General features: G+C 47.4%; 1 protein-coding gene and 1 pseudogene across 4 annotated transcripts in view; both read right to left on the minus strand.

Moving 5' to 3' along the window:
- The window catches only part of ABHD18 (abhydrolase domain containing 18), an 80386-nt gene that overhangs the window by 45236 nt on the left and 12271 nt on the right, over window positions 1-22879 (minus strand). The gene's annotated exons all lie outside the window — the stretch shown is intronic.
- On the minus strand, window positions 20702-21237 carry LOC144891481 (nicotinamide riboside kinase 2-like; annotated as a pseudogene).

Consider the following 22879-nt stretch of genomic DNA (forward strand, 5'->3'; position numbering starts at 1 on the left):
CACTGGTGCAGTGCCCGTTTGTGGGTTACAACAGGAATTTTCAATTTATTAATGGTGTCGGGGATATCTCACCTACTCTTCGTGAAGGATATCGTGGGATGTTTAACGCCCACCAACTCATGTCGTCAGACGGGACGCCCAATTTAACATCCATCCGAGGGATGGCACACACATTGATGCCTCCCTCGTCCTGCCTGCGAGACACAGGGATGGCATTTCAACGCTCGGGTAAGATTGGAACCCCAGCTAGATGGCTCAGAGGTGAGTGTGCATACCTCTAGGCCAGTTGTTAGCAGCCTTTTTCTAGTAGTGGGCCAGATCGTCGTAGAGCTGTCCGCATGCGGGCCAGAACGATAACTGAGCAGTCATTTGAAATTAAAAATGTATTTTTAATTTCCGGTTATTTACCAAAAGTGAGGTCTGCATACATAGTCCAATCAAAATATGAAAAACAAGTACAAAAAGTTTTAATTAAAACAAAAGCCGCGTCGATGTTACACAATGCCTCGATGCAGCTGTGCCTATAACGTCAATGTTATAGGCACAGGACATTCCTATTGATTCAATTACTTGATGTTATTTTTGTGCAAAGTGAAAATATATCTCGGCAATTTCCCGTGTGTGGCGACGAATTTTTAATATATCTCGGCATTTTCCCGTCTGTTATTTCAGGCGGTGCATGACTGACCATGCCGCGATTAAAAAAAAAAAAAATCTCGGCAATTTCCCGTGTGTGGCGACACGTGAACGAAGCTATGCTCCTCTCTCCACATTATTGTGACGACGTATAAATTAAATATTTCATCGTGACGATTGTCATCAAATGGACGAATTTTTAATATATCTCGGCATTTTCCCGTCTGTTATTTCAGGCGGTGTATGACTGACCATGCCATGATTGTAAAAAAATATATCTCGGCAATTTCCCGTATGTGGCGACACGTGAACGAAGCTATGCTCCTCTCTCCACATTATTGTGACGACGTATAAATTAAATATTTCAGTGACGATTGTCATCAAATGGACGAATTTTTAATATATCTCTGCATTTTCCCGTCTGTTATTTCGGGCGGTGTATGACTGACCATGCCACGATTTAAACAAAATATATCTCAATGGACTTGAAGTTACAGGCCTTTGAGAATTCATTTCGTTCTATAAAGGGCAACTTTCATCGGATTTTCTTCCCGTTTTTTTTCAACCGAGTCTAAAACTATGTTAGCGACTGTGAAAAATGAAATGATATATCGAATTTGATTTGAAATAAAACTGTGTGAGAGAGGAAGACACCACGGGCCTACAAAACAGGCCTCAAAGCTATGCGAGTTAATAAAATGGTGGATATTTGTTTATATGAAGCCTCTCCCACAATGGGTGGAGCTATGGATCCCAGAATGGGTGGAGCTTTGAGGTTTTGTCTTCTCTGCAAGAACAAGAACAAGAAGAAGAAGAACAAGAAGAACAACAACAACAGCAGTGGGCACTATGAGCAGCGTCTGCGACGCGGCTAAAAAGGGGTCAACCCAAAACAAATTGCAACAGAATCCATTTTACGTGCATTTAATTTGGAATAGCTCACAAAACAACATATTAAAAGTATAGGAAAATCGAAGTTGTGGAACAGTGCCTAATTTGCAGAAATTCAAAATGGCCACCATTCAAGCTACTTTTGCATATAGCTCGGGATCTGAGACTCGTGGAAACTTAATTCTGGTGTCTATACCCATGTTTTCAGGGTCAATGAACATATTTATAACAGTATTTATAACATTGGGTCATTTGTTTAACATTGGGTCATTTGCTACCAAGAGGTCACAACGTATGAGCGCCGTGCAGCTGTCAACAGTGGGGTAGAGATTCCCAATCTGACATCAGACAACTTCATACAATATGTTGCAGACAACGTCTCTTCACTCCAACTTCACTCAGATGGGAAATATGTGCCAATATTAATTTTAAATGGCGGCCGTTTTGAATGTATGCAAATTAGGTGTCAGCAAATGACCCAATGTTATAAATACTGTTATTATTGTTTTCCTTGACCCTGAAAACATGGGTATAGACACCAGAATTTAAGTGTCTACGAGTCTCAGATCCCGAGCTATACGGGCAAAAGTAGTTTGAATGGCGGCCATTTTGAATTTCTGCAAATTTGGCACTGTTCCACAACTTCAATTTTCCTATACTTTTAATATGTTGTTTTGTTAGCTATTCCAAAATAAATGCAGGTAAAATGGATTCTGTTGCAATTTGTTTTGTGTCATTTCATATTTTGACTGGATTAACAGTTTAAACATGGAATTATATGTTTTTGTGTTGGTCTGTCAATGCAAGGGAAAGCCTACATTTCTGCACGTGGTGGGTTGAGCGCAATACAAAAGAAGTGAAAGCTAAGTGTTCCTAGGGTCTGAAGTCTGAACCGAATGCATATATGCGGGCCAGACGGAATTTGTTTGCAGGCCGAATCTCTATCAGGCCAAAGGTGCCTAACCCGGCTTAACGCCATCAAGCAAGCCAAAAATATGTCAGCGACGTCATCCGGAGGTGCTGTAGTAAATAATTAATTAATGCATATCTAGTACTGTCTGCAAAGAAATGCCCTCCTCTATTCACGGTTGATGCCCCATCCCCCTCACAAGTTCCTCTTCCGAATTTGACTCAAAGCCTACCGCCCTTTTATATCAACATTGCAGTTTGTACTTACAATAATTCAAAACCCATACAAAAATATATATATATATATACATATTGTTGTGGAAATGAGAATTGTGTGTTTTTATTGTTGTAAAAAATATCACCCTTCTTCCTCCAGTTATTGTGTATAAAGGTCAAAGGGCGTCCCTTAGTTAGGTCATATACAATCACGTTAGCCAATCATAGATTTCCTCCTTGTTGGTAGTTATTTCCTTATTCTGTGTATTAGGTTAAGGCTTTGTCTTCCATTAATTAATACTCCATTGCACCGAATTCAAATAGAGTAGATTCCCTTTCATTCCCATTCCTAAAGCCTTTATTACCAACTGCATTTGCCTCCATTGAGCACGCGGTCGGCTCGGAGAAGAAAGGCGTGTCTCCACCTCGTCATAGAGGGGAGGAGTGAGCAGCCCTTGCCGACCAACCCAGAACGAGGGGTTTGGCTTGAGAGGGCAGAGGAAGAGCGATCGGGGAAGGTTCGTAAAGGTGAGAGGGTGGGGCTTATATAACCCGCGGGAGACGCCCCCACCTCAGATGAGTCCAGATGAGCTACGGAGATGAGCAGAGAGGCTGAGCACTTAAAAAGCACGCAACGCACCTGAGACGAGCTGCGTGATCCAGGAGAGGAGAGAGGGATGTCCCATGAGCTTTAAACCACCACAGCTTTGAGCTTCGACGGCAGTGTTCGACCGTGGCCGCGAAGGAACGGCGGCTGCTGAACGTGCCGATCGAGAAGGGGGCGGCGGCTGCTCACTCCCGGCCCGACCGTGCTCCGGTTCCAGCCAATCGTTCCTGCCTTCATTCCCCATTCGTGTGAGTCTGTCTTTTGTTTGTTCTGTCCTGGGTTAAGTAAGACTGCATAGGTAAGCTAAGGTGCACTGTGTCCGCTTCTTCTTCTTCTGTCTTTATTTTATTATCTTTCCTTCTTCCTTGGTTATTTTGGTCCTGTAAATAGTAGGAATAAATATAGTAGCATTTTCAAACCTTTTTGCCTTCGTCTTCCTCTTCTTCACATCCGTGTCGTCTTTGTCTTTTCCCTCATTGGACACCTGAGGCACGATTTTGGCCAACGTTTCAGGATCGGGTTAGTCTTGGCAACAGTTCGTGCCGCGGTTGCTAAACACCGCTCGGCAATCAATTAACATCTGTCCGCGGTACGAACGAGGCTGTGCACCGGCCTTTCCGGAGGTCGCAGTGCAGCTTCAGGGACTACGTCGGTCAGTCACAAACGAGGGGACTAATCCCCCCTCAAAGGGGAACCATAGGCCAACGTTGGGTTCCGTAACAATTGGTGTCGGGAGCGAGATACGGACCTGAAGCGCTTAGCGCGCTCAAATTCCGAGTGGGCCGAAACTTTGTTATAAAAGTGAAAATTTGAAAATCGTGCCATGGATGGTCAAGATGATTGGATGCCGGTGGAGGAACTAGAAGAGGGGTTAGGGGTAACCCAGGACCACAGGGAAGAAATGGAGGAGAGCAATGAGGAGGTGGTTGCGGAGGTATCAGGTGCGCAAGATGGCGCCCTCGCGCACGTGTTTGAAGAGGCACAAAATGGCGCCTCGCACATGGCAGCGAGAGCCGCGCCTTCTGTACCAACGGTTGTAGACATGCAATCATTTATGGCTGGAATGGAGGCCCTTATGGCCGAGATGAGGGAGCAATTCAAAAATGACTTGGGAAACCAAATTAAAGAAATAACTGAGGGACTGGCGAGGGACAGAGCCGCATATGAGGTAAGGGAAGTGGAGAGGGACAGAGACCGCAGGTTGGGCGAAAAAGTCCCAAGGGTGCACGACGAGGTAAAGCGGGGCGAGAAGTGCTGGTTGGGCGAAGTGGAGAAAAGCGCGGGTAAAATGACGGGGGTAGAAATCGCGACCCGGGGTATGGGGCAGCGACCGTTGAAGCGACCGCAGCGACCGCTGAAGTAGAGGGCATTTTAATAAAGCCAGCGGTCGAAAAAGCAAAAGTAGCGGGAATTGAAATTGAAGAGACGAGGGAGGAAGCCCAGGAATCGAAGGAAGAGATGGAAAATGTACAAAGTCTAAGTTCACATCCTGATGCCGTACTTGCTAATCCTTATAAAGATTTGCAGGTACGCGTGGAGAAGAGGATCCCCCAGGTGAGTCGTGCTGGATGTTGTGCGGGGAGATTTTGTAAGAGGATGTTTGGCGCGAAGAGAATTGTCACGCGATTGGGATCGATATGGCACCCCGGCGTTTGTGGGAGGTCCGAGGGGCGTGGTGTACGAAAGAATGGCGTGCTTGTGAAAAAAAAGTGTGCGTCGGCGAGTGGGTGTGTTATAGAGTGCGAGCGGGAATGCACTACGGAGTGTACGTGCGAGGGTGAGAGTGACCCGGAGAGTGAGTTGGTGGAGGAGCGGGTGCGAGAATGCACGCTTGGAATGGTTGAGGGTGTGCGAGGAAGCACACCTGAGTTGATGGTGGCGCGAGTGCGAGAGCACATCGGAGCGCGTTAGTGGGTGGATGCAAGAGTGCACGCCCATGGTGAGTGTTACAGAGGATGTAACGGAGGAGAGGTGTGGACCGAAGTGTGCGAACGGCGAGTGTGCGCAAGAAGGTGTGCGGGAGGTGTGGTGTGTAACAGGGAGTGCGTTGGTGGAATGGACGGAGTGTGTGGAATGTACGGACGGCGTTGGAACGCCGGGCTTTGTGAGTGTGAAACGGGTCGCGTGGTGTGAGCATGCAAGTGAAGCATCGACGTTGACCGGGTTAGCAGCTAAGGCGACGGATAGCGGGCGCTCGGTGCACGGCGCGCTTTGTTGGATGCGAAGCTTCGCGCGGGGCGCGCTTTGTTGGATGCGAAGCTTCGCGCGGATCGATGCTGCGTCGCCCCGCTTCGGAGCGTCGCGCACGATTCGGGCCTGGCCCCGCCCCGCACGGTCGAGTCCAGGCCTTGTCGGGCGAGGCGACCGGTCCGGTTCAAGGGCGAGTAGGAGGAAGCGGACGGTGCCCCCTGGCGGGGGCGGGGTTCCGACCGGGCGAGATTGAGCCATCGGGCCCGGGACCGCGAGGTGCCGCGCCGAGATGGTGCGTGGAATCTCGGCCCGACCAAACCACCTCCCTTGAACCGAAAGCCGGACGGATTCAACCTGCAGGCGACCAAACCACCCGCGTTCATTGCTCGGCTGTGCGAAGCCGGGCTTTGGGAATGTAACGACGCACCGAGGCTCAAGTTTAATGAACGGTGATGATGATAGTGTTTTTGATCCGAAATTTAGAAAAGTGAACAGAATTGGCACTAATTGGAAAATTTTTGATTGGTTGCAATTGGATGAGCCAAATTGGTAGTGAGAGATGCCCGATGTGGTGGGATGGCAACTCTGCCATCCCTCACAGCGGGGGCAAAGGAGCAATAGGTTTATGGGGTTTATGGCAGTGAAAACTAGCCCGGGAGGGTTAGGATATCGTGTGTAGGGACCTAGAGATTGACCATAGGTAACGGTAAGGTTAGGTAGTGACAATGATACCTGCAGTGGGGACGCAGGTAGATTAGTTTGGATAATAATGACGAGGGAGCGCAATAGTTTAAAGGGGCGACTGGGAAGCGCAAGTTCCAGAGGAGAGTAGTTAGATAAGATGATGCCGTGTGTGTGTGTAAAAAAAGGTATTCAGGAGTGTATTGTGAGAAGGTGATTGTGAATTGTATTGAGCGTGGAAGTGTATGGTGCAGTGAGTGAGGAACAAGTGAGATTGCACAGGTGTGCAACTGAACAGGTGTATGGAGCAGTGTATGAGTAAGTGATGGTGATGTGTGTTGTGTTGACCAAAGGGTCCAGGGAGGAAGGAGGGTGCAGGTGGCACCAGGTGAGATTGCACAGGTGTGCAACTGCAGGTGAATGGAGAATGGTTGTGTGGAATACATGGAGTGTGGAATATATGGAGTATGGAATGGATGGTCGTGGAGTGAGTATGGTGGAAACTGTGTAGTGGAGTGGATGGTGCGAAGGCGTGAATGGAGGAAAAGTGGACCCCTATCACGAATACCCGGGGAGGGTAGTTGAAGAGTTAGGTAGCGGGTACAGGTAAATTGTGGTTGGATATTGGCATCTGTGGTGCGTGTGGAAGAATGGAGTTTGGATGGGTGCATTAGTGATGTGGAAATGGCTGGGCATGTAGCCTGTTAGTATGTGTAGTTGATTGGGCACTCCACCACTGTGAGGATGTCGGCCAGGTGAGGCCGCAGGTGGCCTCTGGGAGCCAGTAGAGTTGTTGTGGATGGGGCCCGAGGATCCGGAGGACGGACCCGGGTAGCCCAGTGCCAGAGAGGGCACTGAGTGGGGAGAGCGCCAGAGGGCCTTCCCCAGTTAGATAGGTTAGGGTGAGGAGCCGGGTAAGCTCGGGTGGCAACTACAGTGGTGGAGGTGTGCAGGTGGGTAGACCTGCTGGGAGAGCTACACGACTCAGCCCGGAAATTGTGCAAGGGCACCGGGAGATGAATCGGGGGAGTGAGACCCCAAATTGAGAAGCACCACAGTTTGGTCAATGGGAATTGGTTTTTTAGAACCCATAGTGTAAGTTGGCCAATGGATTGGCAGGGAAGACCCCAGGTAGTGTAAAGTGTGTTAAAGTCATTTAGGAAGTAGTTAGGTTTGAAATCTCCTCGCACCATCTACATCCACTCACCTGAGGTGACACTACTCCACACCATGCCAGGTTTTATTATTTTATTGTGCAAATGTTTGGAATGTGAGACGCATCATGACGTGGGTGTGACATTGTGCTTGTGTTCCATCTCTCCCTCCTTATGAGGATTGATGATGAATTGGTGATGGCAAATTTTGGTTAGAGGGATTGTGGGGACGAATTTGGTGTAGGGGAAATATGGGGAAGACGTGACAGTAGTGACGAATTTGTAAATGTGTAGATTGTTGTAAATATGGGGTAAGGGCAAGGGTAGAGTAGGTGACAGGGGGGGTGACATACGGTAGGGACGAGCTTTTCTCCGCTCCGTCTCCAAACGCACCTCGCCTTGCATTGCCTTGTTTGATGTGTACCCTTGTGACCTTACCCCTCGCTCACCTGTCTTTTCCCCCCCCTTGTCTCCCACACGAGGACTGTGCGCCACTGGGCACTGAGGGGAGTGTGCGGGAGTCCACCATTGTGCGCCCGAAACTCCCGGAAGCAGCTGTCTGCATCGATGCACCACCTTATGGACCACATGTCTGTGGCTGAGCACCACTTATGGACCCCATGGGTTGGGGCATGGCCCCTCTGCTGGAACCGGCCATGAAGGCCCGAGATCTTGCTGGCGGACCTTGGTCACAGGGCACCGATGCCATACAGGTGAACCCCCTAGTCGGCCCTGTGGGCCATAAATTAAAAAAATTAACACGTTTTGTGCTTGCAGATTTATTTCCACCAAATAGGCCGCCAGCAAAGAAGTTGACATCAGGAAGAGAACAATAGCCAGCAGAGGGAGCCGAAGAGCAAGACACCACCAGGGGTTTGTTGGGTTCATTTTTGTTATTGAACTGTGGTGACTGTGCACCGATTGGTGCTTGATGGTGTTTTGGTGTGTTTTGGGGTGCTTCATGGTGCGTCGATGCAGGGCAAGCTGTCTCCCCCCCCCCGAAAAAAGAACAATCACAGGTCCTGGGTTGCGTGTCGTAAATAAAATAGCATCAATTGTAAATAATGCGCCCCCACCGTAAGTGTTTAGTTTGAAGACAATTCCGCAATTCGGTTAGCTGTGGGCGTGAGTGTGTTAGGTAGGGTGCAATGGAGCAGTGGGACATATTTATTTGTGTTTTAAAACTGTCACACTCAGGGTCAGGTTAAATGTAGAGGGAACTACACCTACGTGCCACACTAAAAGTAAAGGTAATAGGCCCGGGACGTGCCTAAGAGGAGGAGGGTGCAGTGTTGTGGAAATGAGAAGTGTTTTTTTATTGTTGAAAAAATATCACCCTCCTTCCTCCAGTTGTTGTGTATAAAGGTCAAAGGGCGTCCCTTAGTTAGGTCATATACAATCACGTTAGCCAATCATAGATTTCCTCCTTGTTGGTAGTTATTTCCTTATTCTGTGTATTAGGTTAAGGCTTTGTCTTCCATTAATTAATACTCCATTGCACCGAATTCAAATAGAGTAGATTCCCTTTCATTCCCATTCCTAAAGCCTTTATTACCAACTGCATTTGCCTCCATTGAGCACGCGGTCGGCTCGGAGAAGAAAGGCGTGTCTCCACCTCGTCATAGAGGGGAGGAGTGAGCAGCCCTTGCCGACCAACCCAGAACGAGGGGTTTGGCTTGAGAGGGCGGAGGCAGAGCGATCGGGGAGGTTCGTAAAGGTGAGAGGGTGGGGCTTATATAACCCGCGGGAGACGCCCCCACCTCAGATGAGCTACGGAGATGAGCACAGAGGATGAGCACTTAAAAAGCACGCGACGCACCTAAGACGAGCTGCGTGATCCAGGAGAGGAGAGAGGGATGTCCCATGAGCTTTAAACCACCACAGCTTTGAGCTTCGACGGCAGTGTTCGACCGTGGCCGCGAAGGAACGGCGGCTGCTGAACGTGCCGATCGAGAAGGGGGCGGCGGCTGCTCACTCCCGGCCCGACCGTGCTCCGGTTCCAGTTGGACCTTCCCCTCCTTCCAGCCAATCGTTCCTGCCTTCATTCCCCATTCGTGTGAGTCTGTCTTTTGTTTGTTCTGTCCTGGGTTAAGTAAGACTGCATAGGTAAGCTAAGGTGCACTGTGTCCGCTTCCTCTTCTTCTGTCTTTATTTTATTATCTTTCCTTCTTCCTTGGTTATTTTGGTCCTGTAAATAGTAGGAATAAATATAGTAGCATTTTCAAACCTTTTTGCCGCTGTCTTCCTCTTCTTCACATCCGTGTCGTCTTTGTCTTTTCCCTCATTGGACACCTGAGGCACGATTTTGGCCAACGTTTCAGGATCGGGTTAGTCTTGGCAACAGTTCGTGCCGCGGTTGCTAAACACCGCTCGGCAATCAATTAACATCTGTCCGCGGTACGAACGAGGCTGTGCACCAGCCTTTCCGGAGGTCGCGGTGCAGCTTCAGGGACTACGTCGGTCAGTCACAAACGAGGGGACTAATCCCCCCTCAAAGGGGAACCATAGGCCGACGTTGGGTTCCGTAACAATATATATATTGTGAAAACTATATATTCAGAAGAAATTTATTTATCACGTGGATGTGACCAATTCTGGTCACCTGTTCTGAGCGATCCTGGAAATCCAGGTAAAAATCACATCACACACAGAATCTGTGTAGACGTCAAAACATGACCCTTGTCCATCCATCCATCCATATCATCCATACATTGACCACCCATGTGGTCAAAGTCCTTTCAGGAATGGTGAGGCGTTATTTAACACCAAGAGAGTTCACTCACACAATCGGGATGGTTTGAGGGAGAATGGCTCAGACTGCATTTGTTTCCCAGTACAATGTCCAGTGCGTTGTCATTTCTAGGGCATAGTCAATTCCAAAGGTAGGGAAATATTGCGAACTGTGGCATAAGCAGGAAGCATGATCGGTTTGGATCGGACAGCCTGATGGCTGGGCTGGCATTCACGTTAGCTGGAGAACTATTCTCGTCGTAATTCAGAGGGGTGCTGGTATTACTGGTGTCAGACAGAGATTACATCATTATGCCTATAGTTATCTCCGTGGCCCAACCACAAGTTTCCAACTTCATCTTTATGAATGTTGGCAATGCTGCACTTCAAGACCACATCATTCGCATGGGCAGCTTTTTACCCTGCGCTCGCGAAGCGAAAAGCAGTGTCAGGCGTAAGTGTCGTGCACGTGTGTCTGCATTTTTAAAATTCATTTTCTCGGCAACCGTTGGTTCGATTTACACAAAATTTTACCATAGGAGCGCATGAATGAATGAATAATCGTTTTTTTGTTGTTTTTTTTACACCCATTTTTCTCCACAAGAGCAGGGATTAGCCTTGCGGGCCCCATGACAATCATGGTTCCCGTTTGAGGCAATGTTTTTATGGCCGGATGCCCTTCCTCTTAGTCGATGCCTAGTCGATACCCTTAGTCGCCTCTTCGATGCGCAGGGATACTACCATAAGAGCGCATCCACCTGTGTAATTTTTTATTCATAATTATGATGCCATAGGTCACGTGGTATGGACGCCATCTTGGAAAAACGTTACACCCCTATCTACATCTCCCAAACCGCTCAATGGAAAGAGTTGAAACAAGGCTCATCGTCAATACTCCCTATGGGGAATAAGATGTTGATTTTGATGATGTCATCGGTGCCTTCATTATGACGTCATAATTCAACAAGTACAACACTTGATCTGATCAGTATACAACAACAACAACAACAACAACAACAACAACAACAACAACAACAACATGCATTTTAAAGGCCATTTTCCCGACAAGAGCAGGGGTTAGCCTTGCGGTCCCCATGACAATCTTCTCCATTTTGCCCTATTTTCTGCATCTCTCCTTGTTAACCCCCTTGCCCGCATTTCTTCTTCCACCATCTTCAGCCAAGTCTTTCTCGGTCTTCCCCGTCCTCTACTTCCTTCTACATTCATTTCCATCACTCTTCTCAACCAGTCACTTTCATCCTTCCTCAACACATGACCAAACCATCTCAACCTGTTCCTCTTCACAGCATCAATCACAGGCTCTATTCCCATCATCTTTCGCAATTCATCATTTGTCTTCCTCTCTCTCAACGATATTCCGCACATCCGTCGAACCATTCGCATTTCCACCCTTTCCAACCTTCGTTGCTGCTCTACGTTCATTACCCATGTCTCGCTCCCATAAATCATAACACTTCTCACACATGCAGCATACACCTTTCCCTTCAGCTTCAACGACACTCCCCTCATCATCAGCACGCCACTCAGTTCCCGAAACTTCTTCCATGCACATCTCACTCCAGCAAACGTTGCCGAGTCTGATCCACCTTCTCCATTCAGCATATCTCCGAGGTAGCAAAATGTTTTCACACCTTCCAGCTTCACGCCGTCTCCAAGATCCAACTCAACATTTCCTCCATCTGCAGCTCCCTCTGTGCACACCTTACATTTGAATGTAGCTGCCACACTGGTTAATGACCCTCTCAGACCACTACATTTTTGATGAACCCACTCAGCGCACATTGTACATTGAATGGAGTTCACTCCGACACCCTTCCTACACACAGCACAGGGCCACTTCCCAGTTCTTTCCACCTCACCACATGCTTTACCACTTGCCATCACCTTCGTCTTTCCGATATTCACCTTCAGACCTTTTGTCTCCATACATTCCTTCCACTTGTTCATCTTTTCCTTCAGTCCATCCATACTTTCCACAATCAACACCAGATCATCTGCATACAACAACTCCCACGGTAAACCCTCCTTTACATTCTGAGCCAGCACCTCCATCACAGCTACAAATAGTAGTGGACTTAGTACCGACCCCTGATGCACTCCCACCTTCACCTCAAACTCACCACTGTTCCCATCCTTCGTCCTTACAGCTGTGCACGCTCTTTTGTACATTGCCATCACTACTCTGATCAACCATTCCTCCACTCCTAACTTCCTCAATGCCCATGTCAATACTTTGCATGGAACCCTATCGAATGCTTTCTCCAGATCAACAAACCCAAGAAACAACTTCTTCCTCTTCCCCATGTACTTCTCCTGCAACTGCCTCACAATGAAAAGCGCGTCTGTCGTTCCTCTTCCTGGCATAAATCCAAACTGCATTTCATCGATCTTCACTTTCTTCCTTATCCTCCTTTCCAACACCCTTTCCAATACCTTCAATTCCATGCTCCAATAACTTTATCGCTTGGTACGATCCACACTCCAGAGGGTCACCTTTCCCCTTGTATTGAGGGACGAGGGTACTCAGTTTCCAATCCACTGGAATGTGGCCTTCTTTCACCACCAGATTACAGATCTCTGTCATTCTCTTCACACCCCAACTTCCTGCTGCCTTCAACATATCTCCCACAACTCCCGTCGGCCCTCCCGCTTTTCTACCCTTCATTGCTTTTATCGCTTCCTCAACTTCCTTCTCAGTTATCTTCTCTGCCGGTCCTAAAACTGGGTTACTCTCTATGTTGCCATCCCATTCATTCTCTGTATTCAACAGCATTTCCATATATCTTTTCCATCTTCCTTTAATTCCATCTGGGTCAACAACGATTTGTCCCACTTCATCCTTCAAGCAACTCACCCCCATCACATCACACCTCTCTTTCGCTATCTGCTTTGCAATCCTGAATACTGCTTTCTGACCCTCTTCCGAATCCAAGCGTTCTCCGAACATTTTCCTGCATGCCTCCTGCGCCTTTGCTACATCTTTCTTTGCAGCCTTCCTGGCTGCCTTATAACTTTCATGCTCTGCTGTTTCTGCTCCCGTACCCTTCGCCTTTTGCCACTCCTTGAACTTCTTCCTCTTCTCGTCAATCCTCTTTCCAAATTCATCATCCCACCACCATGTTTCCGAGTGCCTCGGTGGTCCTTTTGTCCATCCACATACCTCACCAATGACTCCCAACAGACTAGCTTTCATTGACATCCAACCACTTTCAAGCTCAACCACATCATCCTCGACCCTACTCAGCCTCTCTTTTAATGCCTCCCTTACTGTCACCTCTTTCAACCTCCACACCTTCATTCTCGATTGGTACTTCACCTGCCGAGCTCTCCTCGCACCTTTCACCCTTATGTCGCAGACAACCAAGTGGTGCTGTGAAACAGATCAACTTTGTGTCCCGGAGGTGCCCCCTACCTCGCCGACGCACCATCAGGTAGTCAACGGTTGTCGTCGACCCACCTGACGTGTATGTAACAAGCTTATTATCCTCTTTCTGGAACTGAGTATTACAAATCAACAAATCAGCTCCATCAGCAAACTCCAAAATCCTTTCACCTTCTCCATTTCTCACACCATATCCGTAAGCCCCATGAACTCCGTCAAAACCATCCATACTCCTTCCCACATGTCCATTTAGGTCTCCTCCTACCACAACAACTTCCTCATCTTTCACGTTTTCCATCAGCTTCTCTATCGCACACCAGAACTTGTCCTTCTCTTCATCGCTTCGACCAACCTGCGGAGCATATCCCGAGATGACGTTCACCAAGAGCTTTCCAATCATCATTTTCACCATCATCAACCTATCACTCACTCGAGTCACACTCACCACACTGTCTACAAACTCCTCAGAAAACAGGACACCAACACCATTCACGCCCTCAGGCACTCTTGCCACATAAACTTATATTTCTGTCCCTGCCTACCCTTCACCATTCTCACACTACTTCCCTTCCACCTCGTCTCTTGCACACAACATATGTCCCACTCTTCTTCTGACCAATACTTCCACCACTTCTCCTGATCTCCCTGTCATTGTCCCTACATTCCATGTCCCAAACCTCAGAAACCGATCTCCACATCGGGCTGTACCCTGCCCATATGTAGTTGTAATTGTCATGGTTCTCTTTTTGAGGCAATGTTTTTTTTTAATGGCCGGATGCCCTTCCTGACGCCAACTGGCCTTCCTGACCTTCCTGACGCCAACTGGATGCCCTTCCAACTGGAAAAATTCCGCTTCCGGTCTTGCCGGCAAGGTTTCGTTTATTCGCAGCTCTCCATCGAAATCGAAGTTAAGTAATTGTTCCCATTTGTATTTTCGTTATAACTGTATTTATTTTATGGTGTGTGTACGTATATTGTGTCCCGAGGAAGATTTTCGGTGCAAATCTCTCATACCTGTAGAGAAAATCGTGTTAATTCGTGCCGTATATTTTGAGGCCTTGTACAGTGTCCAACCTTGAGGCTTTGTTTTTCTCTCAGCGGTCCGTCGTTTGTGCTCCAATAACTTTCGTTCTCTGCTTTTCCCAGTCTTTTCACCCCATAGCTTACTTCCTTGTGTAAATCTCAACTCAAAAAAAACAAACAAAAAAACATTTCCTTCTCTGTTCTTATTCTTTGTTCTCATTCATTTATTAGTTCGTTCGTTCTTAGACCACGTGTTTCTCCCCCATTTCCCCAGATAGGTTTTCACTGTTATTAACCTTCAATGTTTACACTTTCCCCTCAAGTTCTGTATTCCGTCGTATATTATAACACCTTTTTGTTCTTCTTCTTTAAAAGGCTGCTTTCGACTTGCTCACCAAATCTATTCATCCCAAAAAAAAAATCCATCTCTATCGTGCCTTTTTTCTACATTCCCTAAACTCTCCTGCACTCCATCCTCCATCCAGCGTCCTTAAACGTATTTTTGACTCGGTCACAAGAAACTCATTTTGCAATAAATGTTCGTTTCCCATTAATCGTACACTTTCTAAAATCCAATCTCACCCCTCCCCTCCAAGACTCTCCCTCGCCCCTCCCCTCCTAGACTCCTCCCTCACCCCTCCCCTCCTAGACTCCTCCCTCACCCCTCCCCTCCAAATCTCCCCCATATCCCATCCCTTTCAAATCCCTCCCCTTGTCCCTTCCGTCCTAAACTCCCCCCTCGCCCCTCCCCTTCAAATCTCCCCACCCTCATTTCTTCTCAATTTCCCCCCTCTCACTCCTCAAAGCGTCCTCCCCGCTTCTTCCCCCTTCCAACTCTCACCTCCATCTCCCCCAACCTTCTGCCTCGCTCTTCCCCCTCCTCAAATAACACCTCATTGTGCCTCACCCAATCATCATCAAACCTTTTGTCCGCCCCATCCTTCCCTTTCTCCGAGCTATTCTGAAATCTCTGACACACCTTCAACAGCTCTCCCTACCTCTTCCACCTCTTCCACATCTTACCCTACCCCTCCTCCCCCCTGTTCTGTATCCGATGCTCCCCCTTCCTCTTCATTAACGGTATGGACCTCAAACATCCGGGGCCTTCATTCAAACTTAACTGATCTCTCCATACAGGTTGCTTCTGTCAAACCAGACGTGATCTGCTTAACAGAAACTTTCCTCCTTCATGATGTCTCTGATTCCTTAGTATCTCTCCCAGGTTACTCCCTCCTCCGGTATGATAGACCTGAGCCTCGTCCTGGAAGTGGGGTTGCTATCTTTATCAAAAACTCTCTTCCTCACTCGCCCTGCACTGCACTCTCTCCACCTCACCCCCAGGAATACCTCTGGCTACGGCTTCCCCTTCGATCCCACCTCTTGTTCATATGTGTATTGTACCGTCCACCAAACAGTGATGACTCCATCTACATCTCGCTGTCTGATAATATGGACCAACTTCTATCTACTCATCCCAACTCTCTCTTCCTCATATGTGGTGATTTCAATTGTCACCATGCCAGTTGGCTGGGTGTGGGTACCTCTCTCACCAGCTATGGCTCCTCAGCAAAGGACTTCTGCGACTCACTGGGACTGACACAATCTGTCAATTTCCCGACCCGGATCTCAGTCAACGGAGCATCTTCTCTTCTGGACTTGGTTATGACTAACTTCCCTGAAAATGTCTGCTGCTCTTCTTCTGCTCCAATCGGATCATCTGATCACGTGCTTGTTAAAGTGGACATCTCTCTGACCATTCTCAGGGAGCCTGCTCAGCGTCGACGAGTCTGGAATTTCACTCAGGCCAACTGGCACGGTCTTCAAGCAGCCATCAATCATCTGGACTGGTCTCCCATCTCTACCACCTCTGACATCAACTCATCCTGGGAATTCTTCCAAAGTAAATTGCTCTCTCTCATGCACAGATTTATCCCATCTCGTCTTCAGTTGTCATACCCTTCCTCCCATCCATGGTACACGGAATCTTGTGGTGAGGCTGTTGCCCAGAAACAACTTGCCTTCGTCTCCTGGAAAGCAAATCCAACGGAAGGAAATCTCATTTCCTTTCACAAAGCCCGAAACAAGTGTGCGTCCACCCTCAGGAGAGCCAGGAAACAATATCTCTCCGTTCTCAAGACTGAACTCTCTTATCTGTCTCCCTCTTCCAAATCCTGGTGGCATCTGGTCAAATCTGTTTCTGGTGTTTGTTCCCCCTCCATCCCCTCCCTTACCTCAAACGGCTACACAGCGGACTCCGCACGTGAAAAAGCTGAATGCCTCAACTCTGTGTTTGCCTCTAAATCTTGTGTCCCAAACCCATCCCTCTCTGTACCCACCATACCCAGTCGTACCCAGCTGCTCCTGGACTCCGTGTCCTTTCCTCCTGACAAGGTGGAAAAGTTTCTGTCAACCCTCGACTCTGATTCTGCAACTGGACCTGATGGCATCAGCCCACGGGTCCTAAAATCCTGTTCTTCCGCTCTTTCACTCCCTCTCTCTGTTCTCTTCACCCTCTCTTTTGCTCAAGGTCAACTGCCATCTGCTTGGAAATCAGCCAACATCACTGCTTTGCACAAAAAAGGTGCAAAAACAGATCCTAGCAACTACAGACCAATCAGCCTTCTCCCAATTATCAGCAAAGTCATGGAATCCATCATTGCTTCGGATATGAAATCATTCCTCTTCTCCAATGGCTTGATCTCTGATCATCAATTTGGTTTCACACCAGGTCACTCTACTCTGGACATGCTGCTTCTGCTGTCTCAACAATGGATGGAGGTCCTCAATGCCAAACAGGAAATTAGAGCTGTCTCCCTCGACATATCACGTGCCTTCGATACGGTCTGGCACCCCGCTCTGCTCACCAAACTCTCCTCCTTTGGTATCCATGGAAATCTCCACGCATGGTTGGCGGACTTCCTCTCTAGTCGTAGTCAACGTGTGGCCCTGAATGGGTTTCTCTCATCTCCTCTTCCTGTTCAGGCTGGAGTTCCCCAAGGCAGTGTTCTGGGCCCTGTGCTTTTTCTGGTCTTCATCAATGATCTCTCTGACTCTCTTGAAAATCCTCTCTATCTCTTTGCTGATGACTCCACTCTCTGCCGCTCCATTCCTCATCCCTCAGATCGGCAGTCTGCAGCCTCCTCACTCTCTGCAGACCTGGACAAAATCACAGACTGGGCAAACAAGTGGAACATGTCTTTCAATCCTGACAAATCTCACACTCTTACGATGTCTCTCCGAAATGATCGACTGGACAACCCTCCCATCCACTTTCTGAACAATCCTCTCCAAGAAGTTCTGTCACTCAAGCTTTTGGGTCTCACTATCTGCCATGATCTTTCCTGGGAAAACCACATTTCCAAGCTGGCCTCCAAAGCCAGTCGCCGACTGGGCATCCTCCGTCGTGCGAACTCCTTCCTTGGCACACCTGAGCTCCTCACCACATACAAGGCTTTCATCCGCAGCTCAATGGAGTACTGCTCTACCCTCTGGGCTGGTGCTCCTGCCTCACACCTAGCTCGTCTTCACGCTGTTGAAACCAAAGCGTTCAGAATCATTGGAATCTCCCGCGATGACGCTATCTCCGAGGGCCTTTCACTTAATCACCGCAGGCAGGTTGGTGGTCTTTCCGTCTTCTACCGACTCCTCTCCGGCCTTGCTCCCCCAGCTCTCTCTGGGCTCTGTCCCCCAAATATTCCTGCAGGTCGCACAGGATCTGCCTGCAACCCTCTTATGGTTAAACTGCCAAAATCAAGACTCTCTGCTCACCTTCACTCCTTCATTCCTTCATTCCTCTTTTCTCCCACCTCTGGAACAAACTCCCTCACTCTCTTCAATCCCACTCCTCCCTCCAGGTCTTTAAAACGGCTGTTCACCACCATCTCTCATTTTCCCCAATCCAAAACCTTGATATTTTCTACCCCCCGCTAATTTCACCCCAAATCCACTTTTTTGAGGTGACTTTTGACTTCTTTCCTGGAAGTCCTTGGTGTCCTTGCGTTTTATACCTATCCTGCCTCCCCCCAGGCCCTCTCCCTCCAAAAACATCTCCCGATGTCCCTGCTCTCAAATGTTGAGTTTGTGTGCTTCCTCCCCTTCTCGCCCCATCTTGTCGACCGCTCCCCTTTTTATATACTTTGTTTGCTTGTTTGTTTGATTTGTTTGTTTGATAAATGTTAGCTCTTTCACGAGCCTCGACTCTGTGTACAAAAAACAAACAAAAAAAACCCTCTTAGTCGTCTGTTACGACACGCAGGGATACGGTGTACCTATTCTAATCCAGGGTAGACACTGGGAAGCGTTTAAAACATGGAAATTCTGGGGGGGGGGGGGGGGGGGGGAAGGGCGGCATCAGCATCATGGCTGCGGTTTAAACATATTTAAATAATATTTAAACAAAACCATGAAAAACAATCTGGGAAAAGTCTCCAAGTGAGAACGTGGATTTGAGAAAGCAGGAGCAGAGGTGGAAGAAAACGAGATATAGGGGGCGGGGCACAAGTCGAGACGAGGAGGAGAGCGAACAAGCACGTGTCCGGGAGGAGAGAAAGAATTAATGTAGAATTTTTGGTTATTGTTTGTTTGTTCTGTTTTCAAAACGCTGGACAAAGGGTAAGATGTTCATGAGAGGTAGGGGGGAGAAAAGAAAATTGATCTGATCAGTATGGGAAAAAAAAAATTCTGATATTGATCTGATCAGTATGAAAAACAAAAATTCTCTGCAATAATTGGTCCGATTGACAGGAAATTTTCACCATAGGAGCGCCTCTTGTATAATATTTTAATGATAATTATGGCATAGGTCACGCGGTACAGGCGCCATCTTTGAAAAACTTCACACCTCCATATCTCTGAAACCACTCCATGGAAAAAATTTAAACATGGCTCATTGTCAAGTAATCCCCATGAGGAATAAGATATGTCGATGATGATGTCGTCGGTAGCTTAATTATGACGTCATAACTCGACAAGTATAACGCTTCATCCGATCAGTATGAATTTGTTTTTCTCTGCAACTGTTGGGCTGATGAACACAAAATTTTCACCGTAGGAATGCCTCCTCCTGTAGACTATTTTAAATAATAATAATTATTTTTTATTTTTTTTGTATAAAGAGTCTCGGCTCGTGAAATAGCTAACACTTATCAAACAAACTAATCAAACAAACAAGCAAACAAAGTATATAAAAAGGGGAGCCGTCGACAAGATGGGGAGAGAAGGGGAGGAAGCACACAAATACAACATTTGAGGGCAGGGACATCGGAGATGTGTGGGAGGCAGAGGGCCTGGGGGGAGGCAGGATAGGTATAAAACGCAAGGACACCAAGGACTTCCAGGAAAGAAGACAAAAGTCACCTCAAAAAAGTGGATTTGGGGTGAAATTAGCGGGGGTAGAAAAGATCAAGGTTTTGGATTGGGGAAGATAAGAGATGGTGGTGAACAGCCGTTTTAAAGACCTGGAGGGGAGGAGTGGGATTGAAGAGAGAGTGAGGGAGTTTGTTCCAGAGGTGGGAGAAAAGAGGAATGAAGGAGTGAAGGTGAGCAGAGAGTCTGTCTGTTATAGCAAAGAGTCTGTTATTACATCATCTGTCACATGGTATAGGCACCATCTTGGAAAAACTGAAAAACATTGCACCTCAATATCTCCAAAACCGCTCCATTGAAAAAAGGGTAAGTATTCCATGAATACAATCTTGTTTTGTTTTTTTGTATACAGTCAAGGCTCGTACAAGAGCTAGAACACTGAACGGATCAGTATCCTGAGAAGTGATGGCAGTGTGACAGCACATCCCCCAAGCTCAGTTATTGTGTTGAGTGTTTGTCTCATCAGTATGCCCATGTGCGTGTGTGCGACTGTGCGTGTCAGCTCAATACGAGCCTTAGCCCATGAAAAAAAAAAAAATTGGGAGTCTTATCTGCCAGCATTGGTTGGTGGACGTTAAATATCCCACTGTGTCCTTCGGGAAGAGTAGGTGAGCTATCGCCGGCAGCATGAACAAATTACAAATTCTTGCCCTGACTACCTGTGTATGGTAGATAGCAAAAGATTTGTAGATTTTGTCATAACAAGAGTAGAGAGAGAGGGGGGGGGGGGGGCACCAACAGAAGGTTTGAAGGATAAAATAGATTTTAAAAATAATGGGTGTGGGGAGAACGTGGTGGAGGATGCATGTGGTGGACAACATGGATACAAAAGCAAACTCTTCAGGAAGGAAAAACTGGAAACTTGGAAGGAGGTGGATTTGGGGGTGGTGAGCAGGGTTAACAGGGGAGGGGGGGGGGATCTGAGCTGCTGGTGAATAGCTGTTTTGAAGTTATTCTCCTTCCCTTGCTCTCTTAATAAGGCACTTGAATGAAGCATCGCCAGCCAAACACCGCGATCAGTAGGGGATAAGTGTACAGGAGAAAACATTCAACTATTAGTAGGCCTGGACTCTCCATATCTTCTGTGTTCAACCACCTTTAATTTCATTCACCATAGCATCCATATTCAGTGCTTCTAATAAATCATAGTGATAAAATCCATGCTCTCCTATTGCCACTTGCTCTGGATGCTCAAAGAAAGTGTCCTGATGAATGATCCTGCACCATGGGAATGCAGAAAGCAGCCTTTGAGCCAGAGTCGTTTTTCCACCGTTGGTCACTCGATCCCAACCACGAACGTCATCACTGAGCTCCGAAACTCCACAAGTGGTTTGGACTTTGAATTTCTCTGCAATCAACTTCTGGACTGGAATCAGATTAGAGATGCTTGGGATAATCTTGGAGACATATTTAGGGTCACCAAGTCTTCCCATAGTCTCTATCAACAGGAAGTGGCTCTGGTCGGAGGATGGTGCAAAATCTCACACCGAGAGTCGAATCGTCCAATTTGGTCAAAGACAAAATGTGTGAAAGCTTGTATTGGGGTCAATGGTGGTCACACACATTATTAAAGGTATTTCTGCCGATGCAAACATGCTTGTGACTATTTGTACACTGGCGTCATCAATTGGCATGCTCATTTTAGATAACCATGTTGTTTTCGTACAACTTAACTTTGGCTTCCACTGAAAATGTTTATTGAGTCCAGAAATCAATGCGCTTGTGCTCTTCAACCAGAATATTGTTATGTTTGTGGGGGTAGGCATGAAATATCTCATAGGAAATTTAGAAATGCATAGATTAGCATGCTTAGTATGCCACGAAGCCATCTCGATGTATACAAGTAGGCCGTCTGTCCAGGTAAGAGCGTTTGCATGTCACCATAAGGGGCGTGGCTGTGTCAATTACTTATAGGGCTTAAAGATTAATTCCCCAGTGTGTAATTTGCCTCCTGTGGTCTTCGGTTTTATTACATTCGGCCAGCCAGGAAATTGAGGGCTCAGTAAAACTATAACAAATGGACTCATTCGCTCACAGCACCGCCGGGGCCGACAGAAACAGCATTTGCCGATCGGCAAGGGAACGACGTCATCCGCACATTCCCAAACGACAACTAGACTCTGCCCCCCTACGACTCGTGACGGGGAGACCACGCCCCGAGCTTCGTGATTGGTCGGCGTGATGGATGATGGAATAGCACTCGGTGATTGGACAGAGTGCGACGTCAGCGGTGGAACATTTGAGAGCTGGAGGAAAAAGACGCGGTTTCACCAATTTTGGTCTCTCTCTTTGTCCTGACATTCGTCGAAGGCGGTCGCGCTCTTCTCTGTCCTGGCGTTCGTTGGATGCTGTCGCATTTCTCTTGTGTGCTGGCTTTCAAGAGAACGGCTGTGGTCGCATATTCTCTTTGTTCTGGATTGGTTGCGGGTGGTGGCGCATCTTTTGCTCGTGTGCGCTTGTGGAAAGCGACTGAACAAGAGAGGTTCGGGGCAGTCAGCATCGTGAGACGAACCTCACGTTGGGACGTCGAGGAGCGCAACTCCTCACCGTTTTGTGCACTTCCCGCGCAGTGGTTTGGAGTTGACAAATGACCAGCAAGCCTTACCAGCCATTTGGGGACACAGAGCTGAGTGCCGGCCAATTACCAAATCATTTTATTTTCTTTTATCATTCCCTTGTTTGTATATGAGTGAGTGGAGACGTCTCACATTAGGAAATACAGTCATGCGTCGCTTAGCGTCCTAGATACGTTCTTGGAAACGTGACGTTAACCGAACATCACATTGTGAACTTTGTATTTATACTTCCGTGTATGTGGAATATTGCAGTGTACTTGTACTGTACAATATTGACTAAATTCACTAGATAACGTACACAACTAATGAAACACAGAGGTTAAGAAGGCTAATAAAATAACATGTCTACATTAGCTAATATATTGTAGTAAAAAATACAGGTATAATATACATCTATCTATAATTCCACTAATCTCTGTGTGTGTGTATGTTTGTATGTTTGTATGTTTGTATGTTTGTATGCGACCGCTGTTTCTCGACAACTACCGGTCCGATATAC

This window comes from Myxine glutinosa, chromosome 4 (assembly GCF_964187855.1).
Source record: "Myxine glutinosa chromosome 4, kmMyxGlut1.1, whole genome shotgun sequence".
NCBI lineage: Eukaryota > Metazoa > Chordata > Myxini > Myxiniformes > Myxinidae > Myxine > Myxine glutinosa.